Here is a 9,881-nt window from a genome sequence, read left to right on the forward strand (position 1 = left end):
GTGGCAAATTCAATTGTTTGGACATGATTTGGAAAGGCACACACCTGACTATATAAGGTCCCACAATTGACAGTGCATGTCAGAGCAAAAATCAAGCCAGGAGGTTGAAGGAATTGTCCGTAGAGCTCCAAGACAGGACTGTGTTGAGACACAGATTTGGGGAAGGGTACCAAAACATTTCTGCAGCATTGAAGTGAGCAATCGGGGGAGAAGGGCCTTTGTCATGGAGGTGACCAAGGACCCAATGGTCACTCTGACAGAGCTCCAGAGTTCCTTTGTGGAGATGGGAGAACCTTCCAGAAGGACAACCATCTCTGCAGCACTCCACCAATCAGGCCTTTATGGTAGAGTGGCCAGACGGAAGCCACTCCTCAGTAAAAGGCACATGACAGCCCACTTGGAGTTTTCCAAAAGGCACCTGAAGACTCTCAGACCATGAGAAACAAGATTCTCTGGTCTGATGAAACCAAGATTCATGTCTGGATGAAACCTGGCACCATCTCTACGGTGAAGCATGGTGGAGGCAGCATCATGCTGTGGGGATGTTTTTCAGCGGCAGGGACTGGGAGACTAGTCAAGATTGAGGGAAAGATGAACGGAGCAAAGTACAGTGAGATCCTTGATGAAAACCTGCTCCAGAGTGCTCAGGACTTCAGACTGGGGCGATGGTTTACCTTCCAACAGGACAACGATCTTAATTAAGCACACAGCCAAGACAACACAGGAGTGGCTTCGGGACAAGTCTCTGAATGTCCTTGAGTGGCCCAGCCAGAGACCGGACTTGAACCCGATCGAACATCTCTGGAGAGACCTAAAAATAGCTGTGCAGTGACACTCCCCATCCAACCTGACAGAGCTTGAGAATATCTGCAGGGAGAGAGAGATTGATAGAGAGTGAGAGGGAGGGGTTGTCCAGGCTGTTTTCACAGTCTTGCTTTGACCATCGACCATTAGAAAGAGAAAAAAAAGTTGACAGTATGCCAGTGGAAGGGAAAACAGTAGCAGGTGACCTGACTGTGGTTGGTGACTACTATGATTTCCCATTGTAGCCAATTCAACTGCAGTAATTTACACAGAGAGAGAGAGAGAGAGAGAGAGAGAGAGAGAGAGAGAGAGAGAGAGAGAGAGAGAGCATCCAATAAAAGGCTGGAGTGACACCAGCGCCAGAGTGGAAAAGCCCTATGTGCATGTGTTCTATTTTATGTTGTGGCCCCAACCCTACCCAGAGGGAGTACACATTGAATTACTATAACAGGAATATAATTGTATTTCCAGGGGGAAAACCTCTTCTTCATTTCAGTTCTAATCTACCCTACCAATCAGCCCACTAGTAAAATATGATAAGAGTTGATTTGCCTTTTCCCTCTGCAGTTTACCATACCATACGCTCCTGTCCTGTCCAGGCCAGTGTCATTATTTCCACACCGGTCCTGTTCCCAACACAATGCATGCTGACCGTTCTCTCTGTACAGTACTGCTTTGATTATACTGCTGTGTTTTGAACATGCTCTCATCTCATTGTGTGTGTGTGCGTCTGTGTATGTGTGTGTGTGTGAATGTGTCTGTGTGATGTGTGCGTGTGAGTGCGTGTGAGTGAGTGTGTGTGTGTGTTTGTGTGTGTGTGCGCTGTAAGCATGCTCTCATCTCCTTCCTCGTTAGTTTCTCCACCATGCTATAATGTTGTAATCGATCATTTATCCACCACTATCCGCCTCACCAGCCCCTTTTCTCCCCGCAGACATTTTGAATTCTGAAGATGTTTACCCAAACCAGCGGGGTGGTATCTTTCAAGTTACGATTATGCTGTAAGGTATCTATTAAAATCCAAGTCTTTAGGGCATAACTCCCACCTCTCTGTTAAACCACCAAATAACAATGAGAAGAAGAACAATCATTCTGGCTTGGCTGAGAAGAAAAGAGAAATGATTGGTTCACCAGGGACCTGCATAACCTGTTGCTGTTCCCCTCAACATCTCAGTAAAGAACTGATAAGTATGTCCCACTAGACAACAGGTCAATATCAGAAACAGACAACCAGCCCAACCACCACCCTTGGGCAATTTGACCAAATTGACCTAGAAACAGATTTAGCGAGCGGTAAGTAAAAATAAGCTTGTGCCTGCATGACTGCATGAAGCTTGTGACCATGTCTACATCAGTTGTACTCTTTGTATACTGTAAGATAATGTCTTAAACGTGGTACTCCCAAATAATTCAAGGACATGATCCCAGAAGAAGCATATTCTAAATAGCACAAAACCCCACAGGATAATGTCACTAGCCAATTTGACGTGAGCTTAAGATATGGTAACTTTGGCATGCAATTTAGACCAATCTTTCTGTGTGCCCATATCCTCAATCATTTGAGCAAGCTTGTCTATCCCAAGCCACAGAGAACTCTAGCTCTGAAAACTGACACCAGGATTCTTCATCTGCCTCAAATAAACACTACATTTCATACGCTAAGGAATTTACATTCTGAATGGGCCATTCCCTGAGAGGGCGAGACTTAGAAAATATTTTCCACATTCTCCTAAAGCCAAATGCAATATCCCAAATACAAACATGTGTAGATTACACAAACAACAGGATATTCCTGCTTATTGGCAGATATGTGAGTCTGCATTTTATATAGCGTTGGTTGGGGCTTAGTGCGGCACATGTGTTGGCCATTAGGGGAGAGACAAGGTCCTGTTGAGGTTGTTCTCTGGGGAGTAAAATCATGACTTCACTATCTTTATACAGGATTAGAGAGTTGGAGAGCTGGAGCTGGGGAGCGAGGAGGGGTTGAGTACTGTTGGGTCCAGTTCTAGCCAGCCACAACTGCTAGGTTTAAATAGTGTTTGAAGTCCCAAATGGACAGTGTGGTTTGCACTTTTGGGACTATTCCATTGGTTCCATTGCACCAGATGAGCTCGGTCAAGCACAGCTGAAGTATTTCAAATAAACAATTACTATTTGAACCCAGGTTGGACTGGTTGGCGTGCTGCATGTTCTAGAGTTCCACTTCCAGCCCTGGAGGAGTCCAGCTGTGTGTCAGAACATTATGAGAATCCCTCTGGTTCTCTTTCTGGGGTCTGAGAGGTTATGTTTCAGCCCCAAACACCAGGGAGGAGATCAGATTCACAGTGAAGCTTATGACTGAGGAAGTTGCTGCTGATTCCCAATGGCAAAACAGCCTACAGGATTAGGGGATGTAACAAACCCAAGCATCTCATACATTTGTCTCCTTTACTGTGGGCCCCATTTTCTAAACACAACCAAGTCAATGTCAATTTAGTTTTTGGGGTATTTTGGTTGTTTACTTAAAGGTGGATGGCTTGTACAACTGACTAGGTATCCCCCTTTCCATGTCCTTGGCTGAAAGGTGTATGTATACAATTCCCAATGAGCATTCACAGTGATACCTCAAAGGACCAGGATCTCAGACACACTAGAAAATGGGAGTCTTTTGTAATTCAATCCATACAGTTTAATGCAGATAGTCTTATGTACACTTCAGTATCCCTATCCATAACTAAAGCAATGCAGTTCTTTGGATCGTATGACAGTTAATGCATACTGTACGCATTAAATCCCCAGTGTTTCCCTTACATTAATTTTGCAGCGGCGGGCCACAGCTGCTAATTGATTGCCACCAATAGGAGGGCCCCCCCCCCACACTAATGTAACAGGATCCCTTTTACCATAATTGAGAACACTTTACAGGAGTTGATCAGGTTCCAGGCTTGTTTTCCTGTTACATTATAACAGAAGATGTTTGTTGTATAGGAGAAGGGAAAAAAGGAATATAGGATTATTGATATCTTGGAAAAATTGAAATGACTAAAAACATCTCCTTGACTTATATATTTTATTATCTTTAGGCATCCTGCTTCCTGCATCCATCATCCAATAAACTCTACAGTGTATGGAGGGTCATTAGGTAAAACCTTTTTTACGTTAGCTCATTCAGGGACTAGCTAGCTCTTCTGGGGTTATAGAGTGTAGCATATCATATTCTCCTCTCCTTGCCATCTTTATGCCTTGACAAGCTGTCCTATATCTGCTTCTGTATGAGGTTGGATTTTCACATTAAAGAGATTGAACGGGATGTTAAGCACTTACACATTTGTAACATGTTCTACAAATTGGAATTTGTAAGATATCATACGAATTAATTGCAGGAGAAAAACTCAAATGGATTACATTGTACACATTTGGGCGAAATCTTCAGGGACTCATGAGCACTAGTTTCAAAACTACAGGCTGTGATTATACAAAATCTTGATAACGCATCTTTAACTTTTTTAGGATAGGGGGCAGCATTCGGAATTTTGGATGAAAAGCATGCCCAAAGTAAACTGCCAACTACTCCGGCCCAGAAGCTAGGATATGCATATAATTGGTAGATTTGGATAGAAAACACTCTAACGTTTCTAAAACTGTTAACATAATGTCTGTGAGTATAACAGAACTTATTTGGCAGGCGAAACCCCGTGGACAAACCATCCAGGAATATTTTGTTGTTGAGGTGACAGTGTTTTCAATGGGTTTTCTATGTGGATCTAGATTTCTAAGGCACTTGCTTGCAGTTCCTATCGCTTCCACTGGATGTCAACAGTCTTTAGAAATTGGTTGATGTTTTTCTTTTGAGTAATGAAGAAGTATTGCTGTTCAGAACGAGGGTTGAGTCTAGTGTACTGTTGTGGTTGGGGTGCGCGACCTGAAAGCTCGCTCCACTTTGTTTTCGTCCGGTATTGAACACAGTTTATCCCGTCTTAAATTTTATCGATTATTTACATAAAAAACATACCTAAAGTTGTATTAGGAAAGTTGTTTGAAATGTTTGGATCAAGATTACAGGTAACTTATTAGATATTTTGTAGGCATGTTGCGTGAGTTGGAACCAGTGTTTTTCTGAATAAAACGCGCCAAATAAATGGACATTTTGGAGATATAACGACGGAATTTATCAAACAAAAGGACCATTTATGATGTTTATGGGACATATTGGTGTGCCAACAGAAGAAGATCTTCAAAGGTAAGGCATGAATTATATCGTTATTTCTGAGTTTTGTGTCGCGCCTGGCGGGTTGAATTATGATTGTCATGTGTTTGTTTGATGGGGTGCTGTCCTCAGATAATAGCATGGTTTGCTTTTGCCGTAAAGCCTTTTTTAAATCTGACATGGTGGCTAGATTAACAAGAAGTTAAGGTTTAATTTGGTGTATTGCACTTGTGAATGTATGAAAGTTAAATATTTCTAATAATTTTGTTTTTAATTTGGCGCTCTGCCATTTCACCGGATGTTGTGGAAACGTTCCGCTAGCGGAACCCCTAGCCATAACATTAAATAATGCAGTGGTCCCTATTTTCAGTTTAGCTAGCATCAGAATCCAGACAGCATCATTCCATCCAGAGTCAGCATTCCACATTGATTCAAACAAGACTTAACCATGTACTGTATAGTACTATCATCTCGCTATACAGTCTGAGGTTGAAAGCTGGCATGTCAGTAAGATAAGAAACCCAGAGCTTACTCTGTTCTTTTATTTGACAAGGATCTCTTTAAGTCATATTACCATACTCCATTGAGAGGCAAACACATATAATTGGCATTAGTAGGTTCTGTTGGCAGGACCCTTACAGCACAGTACAGTGCTTCTCCCCGCTCTGCTCTGCCTGTGATTATACAGTACTTGAAAATCCTCCAACTTGGATATTAGCATGTGTGTGAGAGAGAACCTGGCTTGTAAGATCTCTCAGCCTGCTAATGAGAAGACATGGGATACAGTATGATCTTTTTTTAAATTTATTTATGAAACTCAGCAACACAGAGCTAGCAACACACATCCTAATCCACCCATCTATTCATCGTCAGCTAACAGCAGCGAGCAGCAGGGATGTTGATCTAACTCTGCTATCTACAGTATGTATCTCTCCTGTGGCGAGCCTGTCACAGACCTGGGCCGGGCTCATCTCTCACTGTCTGGTTTACCTAACCAAAGCCATGTAAACACAGCCCCTATTACGTTGAGCAAAGATGGCTGAGACAACAGCAGATGAAGGGAGGTTTATTCTGTCAGAGGGTTGTGTTTCTGCAAAGTTACAGGTTTAGAGAATACTATAGCAAATTCTGCAGTCATCTAAGATTGTCAGAATCAGCTAATATAGTTGTTCCAAAGATCGAAGAGTGTTTGTTTTTCAGCTAAAAATACAGACAAACACTCCCAGAGAGAACAGAGGGAGACGGATAACATTAGAATGAGAGCTATACAGTTGAAGTCAGAAGTTTACATACACTTAGTTTGGAGCCATTTAAACTCATTTTTCAACCACTCCACATATTTCTTGTTAACAAACTATAGTTTTGGCAAGTCGGTAAGGACATCTAGTTTGTGCATGACATAATTTTTCTAACAATTGTTTACAGACAGATTATTTCACTTATCATTCACTGTATCACAATTCCAGTGGATCAGAAGTCTACATACACTAAGTTGACAGTGCCTTTAAACAGCTTGGAAAAATTCCAGAAAATGATGTCATCGCTTTAGAAGCTTCTGATAGGCTAATTGATATCATTTGAGTCAATTGGAGGTGTACCTGTGGATGTATTTCAAGGCCTACCTTCAAACTCAGTGCCTCTTTGCTTGACATCACGGGAAAATGAAAAGAAATCAGCCAAGACCTCAGAAAAAAAATTGTAGACCTCCACAAGTCTGGTTCATCCTTGGGAGCAATTTACAAACGCCTGAAGGTACCACGTTCATCTGTACAAACAATAGTATGCAAGTATAAACACCATGGGACCACGCAGCCGTCATACCGCTCAGGAAGGATACGCGTTCTGTCTCCTAGAGATGAACGTACTTTGGTGCATAAAGTGCAAATCAATCCCAGAACAACAGCAAAGGACCTTGTGAAGATGATGGAGGAAACAGGTGCAAAAGTATCTATATCCACAGTAAAACGAGTCCTATATCGACATAACCTGAAAGGCCGCTCAGAAAGGAAGAAGCCACCGCTCCAAAACCGCCATAAAAAAAGCCAGACTTCGGTTTGCAACTGCACATGGGGACAAAGATTGTACTTTTTGGAATAATGTACTCTGGTCTGATGAAACAAAAATAGAACTGTTCGGCCATAATGAACATCGTTATGTTTGGAGGAAAAAGGGTGATGCTTGCAAGCCGAAGAACACCATCCCAACCGTGAAGCACGGGGGTGGCAGCCTCATGTTGTGGGGGTGCTTGGCTGCAGGAGGGACTGGTGCACTTCACAAAATAGATGGCGTCATGTGGAAGGAAAATTATGTGGATATATTGAAGCAACATCTCAAGATATCAGTCAGGAAGTTAATGCTTGGTCGCAAATGTGTCTTCCAAATGGACAATGACCCCAAGCATACTTACAAAGTTGTGGCAAATGCCTTAAGGACAACAAAGTCAAGGTATTAGAGTGGCCATCACAAAGCCCTGACCTCAATCCCATAGAACATTTGTGGGCAGAACTGAAAAAGCATGTGCGAGCAAGGAGGCCTACAAACCTGACTCAGTTACACCAGCTCTGTCAGGAGGAATGGGCCAAAATGCACCCAACTTATTGTGGGAAGCTTGTGGAAGGCTACCTGAAATGTTTGACCCAAGTTAAACAATTTAAAGGCAATGCTACCAAATACTAATTGAGTGTATGTAAACTTCTGACCCACTGGGAATGTGATGAAAGAAATAAAAGCTGAAATAAATCATTCTCTCTACTATTATTCTGACATTTCACATTCTTAAAATAAAGTGGTGATCCTAACTGACCTAAGACAGGGAATTTTAACTATGATTAAATGTCATGAATTGTGAAAACTGAGTTTAAATGTATTTGGCTAAGGTGTATGTAAACTTCCGACTTCAACTGTAGAATCACTGTGCATCACTCTATCCCTCCAGCACCGGTACAGATGGCTTGTGCCCAGAGACAGTGCTTGCTGGGCAGGGGGTGAGAGCTAGGACCAAAGTCAACGTGGTCCCTGTGCTGTGCCCTGACACCAGATCTTTGTTGACATCTGCTGCCGTGCTTCAGTGCTCCAGAGCTCCAGAACAGAGCAGCATACATTCCTCCAGGATGTTTGCGTTCCTCTCCTCACTCTCTTCCGTTTGTTTCTGGTTTTCTTTGTTTCAGTCAGTCTGGCCCTCAGGCATGGCAGAAGTGGCCCAGCTTCTCCAAACACTGTTTGAGCCAAACACCGTTTTGATCGAGCCGGCCCGGCAGCCGTTGGCCCCTGAAGACACGGAAGAGTGAAACAAAGACACCAACCAGCCATGTTCCATTGTTTTACTGTTGTGGGGGATGAATGTACAACGTTCGCTGCCTCCCGGGTCTGGCCCAGAGAGGGCACATGGCCCCCTGGTGGGGTTTCGGAGGGTAGGTGGGAGTGCTCTGCGTCTCTCTCTGATCGTTCTCTATTCAGTCTTCTGGTCAACGCTCATCAGAACATGAAGTTGCAGCCTGGCATATCCTGCATCCAACTCTCATCCAAGCCCTGCTATGTAGGATTATCCAATAAACTCTACAGTGTATGGAGGGTCATTAGGTAAAAAAAGATATGTGAGCTCATTCAGGGACTAGCTAGCTGTTCTGGGCTTATAGAGTGTAGCATATCATATTCTCCTCTCCTTGCCATCTTTATGCCTTGACAAGCTGTCCTATATCTGCTCCTGTATGAGGTTGGATTTTCACATTAAAGAGATTGAACGGGATCTTAAGCACTTACACATTTGTAACATGTTGTACACATTGGAAGTTGTAAGATATAGAGAGAGGGAGTGAAAGAGAAGGAGAAAGAAAAAGAGAGACAAAAGATAGTCAGGGAGAAAAGGAGAGAGAGAAGAGGGAGGGAGGGAGGTTGACAGATGCACGTTGCTTGTTCGTGTTGCAGCCTTCACCTCATCCATGGCTGTAGTCTAATCCTAATGTAACTGGGAGGTGGAGGGATTCAGTGTTACAATGTTACACATGGTTGGAAGGTGTGATGTCATGTCAACAGGAAGCAAGACAGATCTTCTGGAGGTTCCACGCCAGCTGTTCCCATCTCAACTTCACGTCTTCAGGCTTTAAACACACAATTTAAATCTATACTTCAGCAATAATCAACACAATCAATGATCCATTACTAGATTTATAAACTTTACATTTTTAAATAAATGTTTTGTAAATGTTTTTTTCTCACCAATGTGCTGGAACAAAACTCAGGGTCCAGACTTGTATGATAAAGACAGGGTGATTGTTCCTTCAATTTACAGTATGTATACGTTCTTTTCTTTTGTCTTGAGTACAAATATGTGATGCTGATTATTGTTGTTAAGTGTTGGGCTGGTGTTTAAAGTGCTTAAGATAGGAAAGACAAAGCTGAGCCATCAAAGCAGACAAACAAACCTTCCTCTCTCTCCGATGGACTCAATGTGTATTTAATATGAAAGTAATGTCTATAATATTTTCAACATGATATCAGTCTTTCAGTGAAAGGTTCACAATAAAACAACATAGCAAGTATACAGACTTATATACGGTTCCAAACTACACATGAACCAAACTCTCTGCCCCAATGGCGTCGACCATACAGTCTGCTGTCTACTAATACTGTACACCTACTTATTAACCACACCCTGTACCAAATCTAAAGCACCATATGGTCATAGATCCCTAACTGTTCAATGTGTGGTCATGTTCATTGTGGTCATTACCATGATTAATGGTAATAGATGCTTAACTGCTTAATGTGTGGCCATGAACACACAGGTTTCCATAGTGGTCAGAAACACACCATTGATCCCTCAGCAGCGTTTCACACCACACACAAAGAGTTAGCAAATACACAGAGGCCAAAGAAAAATATTACAGTCCAA

The 9,881-nt window shown here is 42.5% G+C and overlaps 1 long non-coding RNA gene across 1 annotated transcript; it reads left to right on the forward strand.

Annotated features, from left to right (window-relative positions):
- Positions 1-4,919: 4,919 nt before the first annotated feature.
- Positions 4,920-9,528, forward strand: LOC123743249 (uncharacterized). Its single transcript, XR_006770055.1, has 2 exons — positions 4,920-5,023; positions 8,158-9,528. It is a non-coding gene; the product is annotated as an uncharacterized lncRNA (long non-coding RNA).
- The last annotated feature ends 353 nt before the right edge of the window (positions 9,529-9,881 follow it).

Source organism: Salmo salar, chromosome ssa05 (assembly GCF_905237065.1).
Source record: "Salmo salar chromosome ssa05, Ssal_v3.1, whole genome shotgun sequence".
NCBI lineage: Eukaryota > Metazoa > Chordata > Actinopteri > Salmoniformes > Salmonidae > Salmo > Salmo salar.